This window comes from Ursus maritimus, unplaced genomic scaffold (assembly GCF_017311325.1).
Source record: "Ursus maritimus isolate PB19 unplaced genomic scaffold, ASM1731132v1 scaffold_7, whole genome shotgun sequence".
In the NCBI taxonomy this organism is placed as follows: domain Eukaryota; kingdom Metazoa; phylum Chordata; class Mammalia; order Carnivora; family Ursidae; genus Ursus; species Ursus maritimus.
The window spans coordinates 6012873-6028242 of NW_024426885.1; positions in this window are offsets into that span (position 1 = coordinate 6012873).

Consider the following 15370-nt stretch of genomic DNA (forward strand, 5'->3'; position numbering starts at 1 on the left):
TCTCGCTCTTAGCCAGTTATGCATACAGCTTCCTTCATCAACCTGTGTAACAATGAGGCCAAGTTGGGCTAAAATGAAACAAGCCTAACTGCCCATCAGATGTTGTTCAAATTTACCCGAATGATTGACGAGGGCTTGGGCTTTGATTGCACTGGATTTGTCACTGGGGACAGGATGCAGTTCTTGTGAAATGTACTGTTTCCAGGGCTGCAGGGCCCAGCCGGGGTGGACGGGAAGAGCTGCTGGCTGCTGGCTGACGCCCTTCGTGAGTGTTTATTTCTGTTCCAGCTTCACCCCCCAGCCTTACTCACTGAGGGGACCCTGAGGCAGCCTCCTGAGCAGAACTCGTCCTGGGGGAAGAGAGAGCCCTTCTGGCTGCAGGTCGACTCGGAGGGCCTGGCTTCTCCCGAAGAGGGTGGGCCATTCTGAGTAAGCAAGCGGCCCCATTTTTAGATTGGCTCACCTCTGAGTCCTAGAAACAGAGGGGTTTTGTGCATGTGACCTACTCAGGTCACAGCTGGGCTCACTCTCAAGGAGCGTGGCTCAAAAGCCACACACAAATTCACAGGAAGCCCAGTCCTTTGGGGGGCTCCAAGTCAAAACACTTAGGAGCTTACACCCCATTATATGGAGTCCTCACTTTCGGTTCTCCCTACTTCAGCTGTCCTCTGCCCCCAGATCAAGCACCTTCCCCAAGTCCTTAGCTCTGCCCTATTTCTCAGCTTTCTTGTGTAAATGTTCCCTAATGTCACCATCCTGGGCTTCAGGTGAAGTCCTCACCTCTCTTGCTGGCCTTTCTCGGGTTCTCCGCCGCCCATCCTCTCCTCCTGGATCACAAAACCCAGGAGTCGGCCCAGCAGAAGTCAACCATCCTCAGGAGGCTGGAGAAATGAGGGCCATCCATACAGGGCTTTCTTTCCTTGGTGAACAGGGGAGGTATGAGAAGACTCCCCCAACATGTCTTTTCTCAGCCTGAACTGACAAGAGCTATCTCACTAAAATTCCCAGGGGGCATGTGCCAGCAAGGCGGCCTGACTGGGGTCACATGTCACCGTGCCGCTGGAGGCCAGCGCAGGTCGTCTGGTCCTTGCGCTGTTTCCTTGTGCGCAGCTTCGGGAAGATGGGGCTGAGGGCCATGTCTTGGTTGGGGGCGGGGCAGTGGAGGCCAAGGGCACTTGCTCACCTTACACATGCGACAGTCCCGCGGGCAACCTGGAAGTAAAGGGCTGAGCCTTGTGCCTTGGTGGGCACATGAGCTAGTGTCGACAATGCAGTGGAGACCCGGATAAATGCAACAAAATGCAGCCTCATCCTCACCTCCAGGCTGGGGTGACTCGAAGGAATGCATACATGTTCGTTCCAATCTCCTCAGTCTTCCTCATAGCTCTGCTTCTGTCAGCACTCAGCCTCTGTGATTTCTGTTTTCATTCTGTAGCACCTTTGACACCAAGAAATGCTCCTGAAGTGCTCACAACTGAAGTTGCAGATGTCAGTCCACTGATGTAATCATTTTGCAGAAGTTCAACGAAAGCCAAATATTTGCCTAAAAGATGGCCTTTTCCCTCTAATTTCCTTTAATTGCTGGTGGTTACAATTATCTACACAGGGTGTTCCCCCAGCAGGGGATTCTCAATCCCCCATCCACCCTAACGGCAACCTTTACATAGCCATGTCTGTCCAAGCTGACCCAAATAGCATCTCTGCCGTCGTTCTCCTCTTGGCATGTGCATCTGGACCGTGAGGTCACTTCGGAGAATTCTTGAACTCAGAGACGGGGTCAGGGCAGGGCTAGCGTTTGCATCTCATGAAACCCCCATGAAAAAGACGATGGCTGGTCTCGGCAAGGATTGAAAACGTGAGTGTGTAAATGCTATTTTCTGTGCTCGTGGCAATATGGTGGCCAGTGGGGAAGAGATGGACTTTTCAAAAACAGATCTACCCTGTCTGAGCGGGGTGCCAACCAAGGCAGCTCCTCTCTGGCAGCCGAGTCCTGCTTCTTTGTGCCTCCGGTCCTGCTGCCCATGAGGCCTTGGAGATGGAAAACATTTTCTAATCCCCGAGACGTCTCTGAATTTCAAGCCAAACAAATTTTCTCTGTGTGTCACAGCTATTTAAATAGGTTCACATGGTCCAAAGGGTCCTGCCAGGTAAGTAAGTTTTAGGCTTTTAGGAATATTGATGGATTGGTTGATTCATTCATCCATTCATTCATTTGCTCATTGACTCAAACATTGAGCAATGACTGTGCTCCAGGCCGACATCGTCTTGGGTTACCAAGAAGAATATGTCACTGCCCTGCCCTTGAAGGATCTCAATTCTGATGTCGGGTGACACCCAAGAAACAAATGGTCCCACAGAGGTGGCAGGAGTTGCAACAGAGGGAGAAGATGCTGCATGAACCAGATGAGGGGTGCAAATTCTGCAGAAGACACAGGACCGTTCCTGGGGGGGGGGGAGGGCTTCCCAAACAGGGTCATATCAGAATGGCAAAACTGGTGGCATTGGCATCACTCTGAGTGGGAATCAGCTGGAACTTTCGTATGTTGCTGGTGGGAGGGACAGTGGGTACGACCTTATAAATGGCTTTACCAGTTACCTGTTGAAGCTAAATAGTCATAATATTCCCATGACCCAGCAATTCCACTCTTGGGTTTACACCCAAGATCATTGTGTGTGCACATGTCCGCCAGATGACATTTATGAGAATGTTCATTGACGGTTTGCTTACAGTAGTTAAAAACTGGAAACAACTCCCATTTCCATCAAATAGGACGGGTTGAATAATTTGAGGTAGATCCATACGAGGGAAAGGTACGCGGCACTAAAAGGGTAATCTGCTCCCTGCAGCAACAGGTGTGAATCTCAGGGACATGGCGGCCAATGAAAGCAGCCGGACACAAAGACCACCCACGGGCAACCTATTTGTGTTCCTGGTGGTGGAGGTCAGCAGGGTCCTTACCTGGGGGGAGGGTCTTGATTCGAAAGGGGCACAGGTGGTGGGGGTGCTGGAATATTCTAGATCTTGATCCGGGCTGCAGTACCAGGATTACACACCTAAGTGAATCTCATGAAACAGTATACTTAATATTCACACGCTGTGTACGTTCTAACACAGTATACATTTTTAAGTAAAAAAATCAACTAATACACAAAACAATGCTATCACTTAACATCCCAGGAAATGTAAAGGACCCCCAAGCTTGTAGGAATTATAAACAGATACACTGGGGAAAATATTTTGTTCTCAGTTCTAGCAGGAAGAGGAGTGAGAAGAGCCCAGAACTGGGTAGAGAGGAAGTAGAACCTGTCCTCACGCTCAGCATGGCGACCCCGGGCACCGCCGCCCTGGGCTCCCTTCCTGCAATTGTAATTGATGCTAGTGACACTTGGTAACATCTGAGATTGTGTCACACATAACCTCGTGTTAAGACAGCGTCTTGCACGCAAAAGTGATCAATAATGGTTGAAGGAAATCCGTGAGTTTCCTACAGGGATGCCCACTTTTTAAGCATGAGAACCTACTTCGAACTCTTTCCAATGAAGTTTTTTGTTTTTACGTATGAACATTTGTAACATTTTGTTATATTTGCTGTATTATTTTCTTGCATTAGTCTTTTTTTAAAAAAACCATCTTACTATAGAAAGTTTGAAATATTGACAAAAGAAAAAAAAGGGGTGCCTGGGTGGCACAGCGGTTAAGCGTCTGCCTTCGGCTCAGGGCGTGATCCCGGCTTGTGCGATCGAGCCCCACATCAGGCTCCTCTGCTATGAGCCTGCTTCTTCCTCTCCCACTCCCCCTGCTTGTGTTCCCTCTCTCGCTGGCTGTCTCTCTCTATTAAATAAATAAATAAAATCTTAAAAAAAGAAAAAAAAGAGAGTAGTGTGAGGAGCTCCCATGCACCCAACACGCAGCCTCAATAATTACGAAGTCATGGCTAATCTTGTTTCTGCCATATCCTCACCGGTTCCCCACCTCCTACCCCAGAATTATGTAGACACAAATCTCAAATACTGACATCATTTCACGCGCAATGTCTGAGTACTTGTTTGCTTAAAGAAAGGACCCTTCAAAATACAACCACGAGACCACTGTCATCCCTTCAAAAATGAACAGTAACTTCTTAATATCAAATAGCAAATCAGTTCAAATTTCCCCATTTTCCTCATAAAGATTTTTACAGATTGTTCAAATCAGGAGCCACACAAAATTCACATGCTGCATATTGACGATTTTTAAAAAATTCTTTACTAATTCGTAAATTTCCTTTCTTATTTTTCTTGCTGGGCATTCATTGAAGTAACCAGGTTGCTTGTCCTGCATATCTGTGCTTCTCACACTTTCCATGCGAAAGAAATCACCCAGAGAGCTTGATAAAATACAGGTCCCTGGGCCACCACCCCCAAGATTCCTGATTCAGTAGGTCTGGGGTAGGGCCTGAGAATGTGCATTTCTAGCAAGGTCCCTGGTGATGCTGATGCCGGGCTGTGGACCCGTCCATGCTGTTCTGGTGGCCCAGAGGCCAGTTAGCTAGCTGCATCCCCGGGGTGTCTCTGAATATTTTTCTCTGCTCATTATAGTTTTTAAAATCCACTTAGCTGGATTTGGACAAAGTACCGTATATACTTTCATTAGGAGGCAGAACATCTGGTCATCTCTCTTGGAAACGTTAACAGCCACAAGTGGTCACTCCTAGATTTGTTGTTTCGCTGGGGGTTTGCCAAACTGGTGGTGCTCTCATTGTATTGTTCCTTCTGCGTTGAATACCTTCTCTACTTCTCTATAGATGGACTTCCCTGTATCAACTATTCAAACACCCAAAGCTAGAGTTCACACGGCAGTCAGGGTAATCTTTCTCTTCACTAACCCATTTTCTTTCTATTCTTTAAAGGTTTTGTTTATTTATTTGAGAGAGAGCGCGCGCAAGAGAGCAATAGAGAGAGAGTGACAGTGGGAGGGGGGGCAGCAGAGAGGGAGAAGCAGGCTCCCCGCTGAGCAGGGAGCCCGATGCACGGCTCGAACCCAGGACCCTGGGATCTTGACCTGAGCTGAGGGCAAGTGCTTCACCAACGGAACCACCCAGGAGCCCCTAACCCATTTTTAAACTAATGAGTTTGTTCCCTAGCATCCTGAGCCAACAGAGATGGTTTTTGTTTGTTTTTATCTAGCCTAGTGAATTCATGAATACAAATGTATTTTTTGTGCTCAGTTCACTAAGCTATTATTTCTGATGCTCAAATTATTTTATCTTTGACAAATGGGGGCCTGGTCAGTTTAGCTCCTGGGTCCTTTTGGCTTGACTCCAGTAGTCCTCCACAGCTTCCTTTCCTCTGATATAACAAGATTTTCCAGGTTCCCCTTATGCATTCTGTCTCCCAGACCCGGAGTCAACCATTTCTCCAAGGAGTCCTGGTTGCATTTAATGCAAATGGCCCTTGGAGACCACAGTCTCCCCACTGGCCACGTTCATTAGTGGTTGGTCATTGTTCCAGAACTTTTCAGCACCTAAAGCTAGAAAACATGTTTTTTAAAATGAAATGTATAATGAGTTTGTAAGAATATTTTCAGTCAGAATTTAGGGGGCATTTACTTGATTCTGTCACTCTGAAATAGAAAAACAGCTCTAGCGCTCTAGTCCATAATATAATCGTTAAAAACCCTTTGTTTTTCCTTTTGTATCTTCTTTTTGTTCTTAGCATGTGTCTAACTAAGGGTATACAGTCAAATTAGTGTTTTGAAGTCACATGGGATAGTTTCTATCTTTGTGATCATGCCACAAATCAATATATAGCTGTTTGTTTCATGTTGCTCTTGACTGGGGGGCTGATTTTTTTAAATATTTTAATTTGTCTTATAACTGTGTAAATGTTTTCATGGTTTCAAAATCAAATGTACAAACCAAAGTATATTCGGAGGAGTCTAACCTACTCTTCCCTGTCATGATCCTTTCCTCCCCTTATAAGGAATAATTTTAAAAATTTATGGTCTATCCTTTTGTTTAAAAAAACAATATAATAATAGCATAATATTATACACATACACATATTTTCATATCACACCTTCTTGGATAAATGGTAGCATGCTGTCTGCACTTTTCTCCACTTAGCTTTGAGACCACTTTGTAATGTCAAAAATGTTTACATTAAATAGATCCACTTTGGGAATTTATTAAGAAAATATACAAGGACAAAAGAACTGCAATGCATTTGGTAGCACTTTTAAATAAACGTATTTAAATAAATGTGTTTATCCTAATGCACGGATGTATAATTGAAAATGTCAGTCCGCATCTCTGTCCAGCCTGCAGTAAATACTTGGTTCAAATCTCGACGATCAGAAACCACAGGAAGAGAACTACTATTTTTCCATTCCTTTCCTTTTATTTATTTAGATGTCTCTTTCTAAAAAAATAAACGCTTAAATTTTGGAATAATTTCAGACTTACAGAAAAGTTGCAAAGATAGTACAGAGAGTTCTCACATACTCTTCATCCAGTGTTCCCTACTGAAAACATCTAAAATATCATGGTACATTTGTCAAAACCAGGAAACCAACACTGGTACATGACTTTATTCAGATTTCACTAGTTTTTCCCCTAATGCACTTTTTCTGTTCCAAAATCTGATCCAGGATACCACGTTGCTGATATTGGGCAGATCTGGGTGGGAGCCCTCGTTTGGGTTTGTTATTTAGTAGGGAGGAGGTCTTGAATAATTTAGTGTCATTGGGTCTTAGTGTTTCATCCTTAGAATGGGAAACTAAATAAATACACCTCACAGGGTAATAGAGAAGTTTATAGATTATATATGGGAGGTGTTTGGACCATAATAAGCGCTCAGCAGATGGCGATCATTGTTAACATAGCCTATGGCTGTTGGCAGACCCAGACCCAGCACTTGGGAGCCGCATGGTGGTCATCTGCTACCCAGACTATCGTTGTCTCTTATAAAACAGATACGTAATATTAGCCCACCGGTTACGGTGGGGGCACAACTCATATGAAAGTGACACGAAGAGGGGGGCGTGTCTTGAGGGCGTTCGCCTCGAGGTCGGCCGCGGCTCGTACACCAGCTGCCGGCTTCTGGAAGATGAGGCTTTGCACCCACACGCATTGACATCACCTTGCAGGTATTTTACCAGAAAATAAGCATCTAGTAAATTAACATGTATTTAGTTTTACTTCCGAAAGGACTGTTGACACTTTTTTAAAGTGCCGGCAAGGGTTTTGGTTTGTGTTTTGTTTTGTGACAGAAAAAAAAAAGCTCCTGCGTGGGAACCTGCCACAGCCTTGATTTCTGGGGTGTGTGCACCTGTGCACCTGGGCACGTGGTCCGCTTCTGCGTGGGGTACAAGAGACTTTGTGTCACTTTCCAAAATAGAACTCCAAAGTAGGTCGGTGCAAGAGTGGTAAAGTAGGTCAATTGCCACAAATCTAAGCAGAGGAAAGGGGTGGGGTTCAGCTCCGGAGAGATCTCATGCTTAGACCTTCGGTCTAAACCCTGTTCTCTGAAGACCTAAAGGACCATTCTTTTTGGGGGGGAGGAGAGTGACACAGATGCTCTCTTGTACCGTTGCTGACTGCCTGCGTTTTCCTTCTCTAGGATGGCCACCTCTAGGATGGAGATCATGGTTGTTGGGCCTGGGGACCGAGCTGGCAGATGTAAGTCCCCAACACAGGACTGGGGACAGCGGTCTGTTGGGGGATGAATAAGTGGGGTACTTTCCTGCCTCCGTGGAGAGGTGGACACAGCTGGTTTTGAATAGCAAAACCGCGCTTTGGGTAATGCTTCTGGTATTCCAATTTGATGCAGTTGGACATGGACTCCCGTTGCACATCACCCCCACCCAGGGTGCTGCTGGAAACGTGCCTAACAGGATTAGGCTGGAGCGATGGCCTTTACGCTGCTTTAACAGTCCCCTCTCCAGTGATACATTGCTTCCGCACCGCTGTGGGTCATTTTTCCATACGGCACTCAAGACTGTCTGCATCCTGCCCCGCAGAGAGACAGCATTTTCCTGATGGCGCAGAATTCTGATTTCCCAATACTAGATTTTGTAAGGTTTCTTGGCACTCTACCAGGCAGAAGGGGCTCTCTAATAGATGACAGTTTTTTTTGAAAAAAACCTTCAAATTTCGTTTTGTGACCAAGTCTCTTCCATGTGACTTTCTGAGTTATTACCAACACACATTTCTGGTTTCAAATTATTCTGACTCATGCTCTTATTTATTTTTTCCATTGTTGGCAATATCTCCAAGTAACCACAATCTTCATCCATTGTCTGATTACAAGAACAAAACACAGTTGTTTGGAGTTTTGAAAGAGTTTGATTTCGTTTCTATTAAACTTAAACATAGTACCAGAACTCACAGACTTGGTTAAAAATGGAAGATTTTAGAAAATAAAACATGTCCTGGTACAGATTGCTAGTACTGTGGAAATCAGTCCTAACTTGATTTGCAACGGTAATGGGCCTTCACTGGCATAATTACAGAGGTTATTGGGGGAATGGTTTGGGAGAGAAATGAAATATTGCCTACTTATCTTCTTGGACCTCAGCAATAAATATGCTTGCATGGAATCACTATCCTTGAGCCTGGATTGGAAGGCTGTGTGGAGAGGAAAAGTCTTAAAGACCCAAGTGGGAATAGTAACACATTGGTTCATTTATCCACTGAACCAGAAATTGCTGTGCCTTCTTTTTGCCAGGCTCTGGGCTAGGCACGGGCATATCAGATATCATAGGTCAAGGAGCCCGACCTCCAAGGGGCTCCCAGTCAAGTAAGGCAGGCAGGCTCACACAACAATCATTATAGTACAAAGTGGTAAAGTCGATGCCAGCACTGGGTGCGCAGAACTGTGCAAGCAAAGAGAGGAAGTCTCCATTTTGCCTGGAGTCGTAGAAAAAACAATGCGGAGGAAAGGGCGTCACTCTGGGTTTTGAAGGGTGGATCAGAAAGGAGGAGAAGGGTATTCTGACATTGAGTAGCATGGAAAACCATGAAGTGGTAGACACTTTGCAAATGTTGAGCAGTCCCATGTGGCTCAAGGATGGAGCTGTGTATGGGGCGGAGTAGGAGAGAGATGAGGTCGGGAACTCTGGTTGTGGTTGAATCCCAAATGGCCTTGTGTTTCCCATGAAGGAGGTTCGATGTATTACTAAAGTCCAAGAGGATTTAGAAAGTTTTGTCAGGTTTTCATTTTAAAAGTGCTTTTGCAATAGCAGTAGCTGGAATGATAGCAACAGGAGCTCCAGGGGCCTGTGACTGTCATTGAGGGGCGGCGCCATGGTGACCCAGCCCTGGGGCTGGAGCAGTGGGGGAGGAGGCAGACTCAGGAGCCATGCCTGAGGCCGAGGAGACAGGACTTTATGAATTGCAAGAGTGTGGTCAAGGGAGAGAGAGAGGAAGGGGTCAGCAGGGAGGGAGTGAGATGGGGGGTCGTTGGAGTCAGACACACTCAGCTTCCAATCCCAGCTGCACCCACTGTCAAGTCTGGGATCAAGTCACTCCTCAGACCCTCTGTGTCCTCCTTCAAGAGAAGGGGAATGTACAGGACTCGCTGGGGTTGATGAGATCCTGGGGGCCTGCGCGGAGCAGACAGATTGGGGACAGAGGCTTGCATCAGGGTTATTTTAGGTAGGCTCAGAGTAACGCTCTGGCTCTGTCTCACACCGGGGAGCAGGAGCACAGGGGTGGTTGTCTGTCTTCTTCACCTCCAGCACAGGGCACGGAAGGGGCTCTGGGGATGAGCGCTCAACTTCTTATTTTCCAGCTCAGCCTAGAACAAAGCAAGCTGAGAACTCCCTGGGGAATATTGCCTAAGACTACACGGGGAAAAGAACGCTGGAAGTGTTTCTACCCAGGGAGACGGTTGCGGGCGGGGAGGGGGGGGCGGGGGGGTTCCCACTGATAGGTGTTGGTAAGCTTACGGCAGCCGGGGCGCTGCTGGGCCAGGACGTGGTAATGATGCAAAATGTCCAATGTTTGGTCACTGCTACAAAATCAAAGCTCCATCACATCCTAGACCAGAGCTTGGCGCAGGAGGACGAGCAAGGGACCCCAGGCCCTCGAAATCTCAGTTGGCTTTTCTGTCTGAGTCCTGTGAGGAGTAGTTAAGGGGAGAAGCAGGCCTGCGTAAAAGTGTCCATCAAAGAAGCAGAGAAACTGAGATCCAGGGAGCGGGCGGAGGTAAGCACAGTGAGGGAGGGCTGCGTGTGCCCCAGGCAAGGCCATGCAGCGATGGGCTGGAGGGCCAGACGCACCCAGACCAGGGCAGCCCGCCTCCCCGCAACCACCCAGAATTGTCCCTCACCCCCAGAGGAGAAAGCAGTGAGGCTCCCAAGAGGACTTATGAGTCTCAGCTGCGGAGAGACCCCACCGCCCTTGAAGCCAAGGCAGTAAGGCGGCCTCTGCTCCCCATGGCCTCATGCGGGCCCTTCTTGGATCTCCCCAGCCACATTGTGCTTCCACAGTTTAAGAGAAATCAGGAAACTGGAGACGGTCCAAAAGAGAGCAAAAAGCATGATTAAAGAGAGCAAGAATAGGACCCAAGAGACAAGTTAAAGAAATTGGGGTTGATTGCCTAAAACAGTAAAGACGAAATGGGGACTGCATTCAAATACATAGGAGAGGGGCCGGTGTCCAGTTATTTTCCAATTTCAAGAGCACAGAAGACAGGCAAATGGCCCAATTTGCCACCAGAGAGATTAGGTAAAGAGGGAGTTTCAGAAACATATGGACCTCTTGGAATGGCCTTCCCTGGGGTTATTGTCAAATAGGGCTGGCCCCTCCCCGGGAGGAAAGCGGCTGGGGCCTAGGCCAGTAGATAGGGAGGGGCTGGCTCGGCTCCAGAGGCCCTGCCCATCCCAGCTCTCCTGGCTGCTGGGAGCCTGTGCCTCTTTTCAGAGCAGAAACCCTACGAGGGAGTGGCTAGCCTTGCCTGGTGGGAGCATCTCTGCTTCTCCGGGTGGGTCCCTCCATCCAAGAGCGAGCATGGCCTTTAATCACATTTTCGCTTTGATGTGTTCAAGATACAGTCAACAGCAAAGGCCTGCGGGTTCCTTGGCAGCCAGTAAAAAATGTATCACCACGTCCGGAAGTAGCCTTTTAGATCAGATCACTGAGTGACTGGCTCACCGGGGAGTGAAAAGACTCACAGAAAGCTTGTGGAGGTCCACACCCCTTCACAGCTTGCTTTGGTGGCCATGGCTTGACTCGTAGGTATACTCTCCAGCATGGTGAGTTCGGTCCCACGTTCCGCCGTATTCATAGGAGGAACTGAGTCAAGATGTAGAACCAAGCTCTGGGCCTGCCTTTGCCTCCTGCCGCACACACCACGTAAAAGACGGTAATCTGCAGATCGCCTAGCGGTACAACTTGTTTGCAAACCGTGATGCTTATGACAGTGAATGGAGGGTACTGTGAATAATTATGCTGGCACAGAGCTGAGGCCTGTGGCCATCCATCTATGTACTTTTTTAATTTTTAAAGATTTAATTTATTGATTGATTTGGGAGAGAGAGAAGGATCAGGGGAGGGGCAGAGGGAGAGGAAGAGAGAGAGAATCTCTGTAGAGCTGGATCCCACAACCCTGAGATCATGACCTGAGCCGAAACCAAGAGTCAGACGCTCAACCGACTGAGCCCCCCAGGTGCCCCACACCCATCTATAACTTATATTCAAAGCTCAGACAAGAAGGGAGGTGCCCTTGATATGAAAATTCTTGCAAACTTTCTCATGGAAAAGAAATGTTTGCCTTGTTAAGTGTGGATTAGTTGTCTCATGCTGCGTAACAAATTATCCCCCAGATTAGTGGCTCAAAACAATAAAAATTATCTCATGCAGTTTCTGTAGGTGAGGAATTTGGGAGCAGTCTCGCTGGGTGGGTTGGCCATGGGGTCTCTCAGATACTGCCCTGGCTGCCCAATCTTGACTGGGCTAGAAGCTCTACTTCCAAGATTGCTCACTCACATGGCTAATGGCAGGAGACCTCCGTGTCCTACCTCAGTTCTTCCCGGTTGGACTGCCAGAGTGTCCTCATGGCAGCTGGTTTTCTTCAAGAGTGAGTGACCTGAGTCACTCCTGCCATCATGATTTAGTCTCAGAGCTCATGCACGGTCAGTTCGGCCATATTTTATTCACTAGAACGAGCCTCCCATCCCAACCGACATGGAAAGGGAGGGAGATTAAGCTTTATTTCTTGAATGAAGGAGGATCTTCAAATATTTGGTCATTCTGGTGAGTTCATGTTTGTTTTTGAGATTCCCAGTTCACCTTTTTCTGAGTACTGCCTGTTTGTTCAGCCTGCCGCAGTGACAGTGGGGAAGGACAGGCAAGTGCAGCCAGGGGGCTATCTCCGTGGCGAGCATTCTGGCCAGGGGGTGGCTTTCTGTTCCTCCTGGGTGTTGTCAGTCACTTGGGGTCCTTAAAAATGGGCTCTCTCGAGTAATGAGTAGTGAGTTCCCCATCACCGTAGGTATACAAGGAGATATCGGATGGTCAGCTGACAGGGCGCCACAGGTGAGTATAGATGGGTTGGAGGGAGCTAGCTTAAATGATCTTCCATGTCCCTTCTGACCCGGAGCACCCATGAGCCCCTGAGTCCCCCAAAGCATTCTTCTTTCTTGGGTGCTCTTAAAGTGAGAACTGAGAAGCCTCTGGAAGTGAGGCACAGATTCTCGAAGTGAGATCTATGAGAAGAAAATGGACTCCATGTTATCACGGACTGAGAGGGTTATGAGTTTCAAGCCCCCAAGAGATGGAATTAAAAAGATTTCCAAGAATCTTCATCACGGGGCGACTGTGTTTGTCTACGTTCACAGCAAGCCTTGGGCACCGTGCTTGCGTAGATAAAAGCTGTTCTGTGAGCCTCTGTGTAAAGCTCCATCAGCGGGTCGGACTACAGGGAGGCTGACCCGTTACCGAAGTCGGGAGTGGCTACCTGTAAAACCCTGGCTTAGGAAAATCTGCCTCCATTTCTCATCGGCTCGTACTCAGAGTGGACTGAGCTAAATGTGAGCTTGGGTGAGCAGTAAGTGCCCTGCTCATGAAGGCCCAGGCTATTCAGCAAAAATTGCACACAGGAAACGGTATCGCAAAGGTCAGTTCTTCTGGAAAGGAAGGGACAACGAGCCATCTATCTGAAATTTTAATGAGCAGATCCTGGCCTCTGACCCCATACCATGACCTAACAATCCAGTATTGAATGCCATGTCGGCTTCCATTTCCTGTGAATGAGGAGGCAGAGTTCCCATCCAAAGGCCAGCCATCTGCCGGACGGAAGATTCCCTCTGCCTCGCCGGCTGTTACGGATGAGCATGAAGTCTTTATGGATGGAGTGTCAGTCCAGACTCCTTGCTTCACAGAGATGGGGAACTAAATGGTTGAGACACCGGGGCTGTGGCTAGGATTTTCTTTCCTGTCTTACTTTCCCCCCCTTGCATTGACTATTTTTTTCATTCGGTCAAAACAAACCAAGGACTGTCTTGGGGTACATTTAACCCTTTGGAAAGAGCCTTGCAACTTCCAGGTTAAGAAAACAGAACAAAACTGGACTTCCACAGTTAAGACTAACAGCTGAATATAGAAGAACAAAAAAGAAATGGATTAGAAGAGAAAGTATAGAAAGCCCCCAGTCCGGTTTGCAGCACATACGAGGTCCATTATGAATAAAAAATTTGCCCAGTAAGAAGAAAGATTCAAGAGGCCAGCAGCTAGACTCATCCCCAAACTAGTCTGTCCCACTGGCTTCAAAGGAAACCATTTTTAATTCCCTCGCTCAGTGTTTCTGAACGTTCTGGGAACCAAAGTATCAGAACCACTTGAGTACTTGCTAAAACTTCCCAGACCTTCCGAGTCATAATGTCCAGTGCAAATACCAGGGGATGTGAATTCTTGACAAACTTCAGGAATCCGTGGGTTGGGGGCGGGGCACAGTATTAGTTTATTTAATGCTCTCTACCATCTGGGAGGTTTGTCTTTTACTTTCACTTAACAGATGCGGAACCCAAAGCTTAGAAGTCAGAGTTAAAGACACAAGCTGTATTTGCTAACAGATCTGGGGTGGGCTCTGACCTACTCCTTAGCCCTGTGACCGTGGGGGAGGCTCTTAACCTTTAAATACTGCAGTTGCTTCATCTGTATATTCAGGATTTTAAATGGAAATAATGTACCGGCTGCATTACTTTAGCACAATACTGCGATCCTCTGAAGTCCGTTAGTAAATAATGTAGTGAACAAGCAACCCAGTGATTATTAAGTAGGTTAAGTAACCAGTCACACTGTCAGGAGTCCTGATTTATCAGTTTGTCTTATGAGACCGAAAAGGCTTTGAAGGCAAAAAGCATTTCTCCTTCGTTTGGTTTCCCAAGTCCCTAACATAGCACGGCTAATTGTTGATTGAGGGAATGAATGAACAGAGAAAGGCCACACTCAGGGGCAGGAGTAAGTAGGGCTGGATTTAAACTGGGGCTCACACCCAGGCCTTGATTCCGGATGGAGTGTTGGAGTGCCCTGGCACAAAGAAGGTGGGCCCTTTGGCCAGTGCCTCTGGCTTTCAGGGTGTTTGTTTGTTTGTTTGTTTGTTTGTTTGTTTTAAAGGCCTGTTCTTTGTTGAGAGGGTTGACACGGTTCTTGAGAACGCTGCAAAACCCTGGGAGTGGGTGGGAGATAGGAAAGCGACTTTCCTGTACATAGTAAAAGACAGTAAGGGCAGTTTCCTCTAACAGGGTCTAACTGGCCCTTGGAACGCGGACTGTGACAGTCAGAATTCGGTCTTAGGTGGGTGGTGGCCACCATCCTTAATACATCCCGCTCCTTCAGTGAGCTTAGCTGCATCGCTGTCCATCCTGACCCCAAGGTCTTGGAGAGGGCAACAAGTCCTGTTATCAAAACGGACACCATGGCTCTGCGAGGCTCTCTGGTGGAAAGGTCAGAGACCGCCAAGAACTAGGACTCACCTCAAGGCAAGGCCCCCCATTGACTTCCCCAGGGGGTTTCCCAGACACCTGGCCTTCCCCTGGCTCCGTGGCCTGCAGTCTGCAGCCACAGGCGGGGAAGGATGCCCAGGAATCTGTATTTCTAACAGATACAGACGCTTCTCATGATCGGGAAAGTTTGGGAAAGGACGGGGTACACCCTCTTCCGGGTCCCATGCCATAGGGAAAGTAACCGGAGCCAACCTATCAACGTAAAACCTAAAGCAGTCCATGAAAAACGTAATGCCCAGACGTCGTCGCGTGCCTGCGAGTCCAAGATGATTCTCAGGCCCGAGGTGTCCCTGTGGGAGCTGAGGGCACAGGCCCGGGGACGCCCGCCCGGGCGCTGGACAGCTTTCCAGACCTGCTACCCGCGTTCCGCGGGTTCCCGGCGAG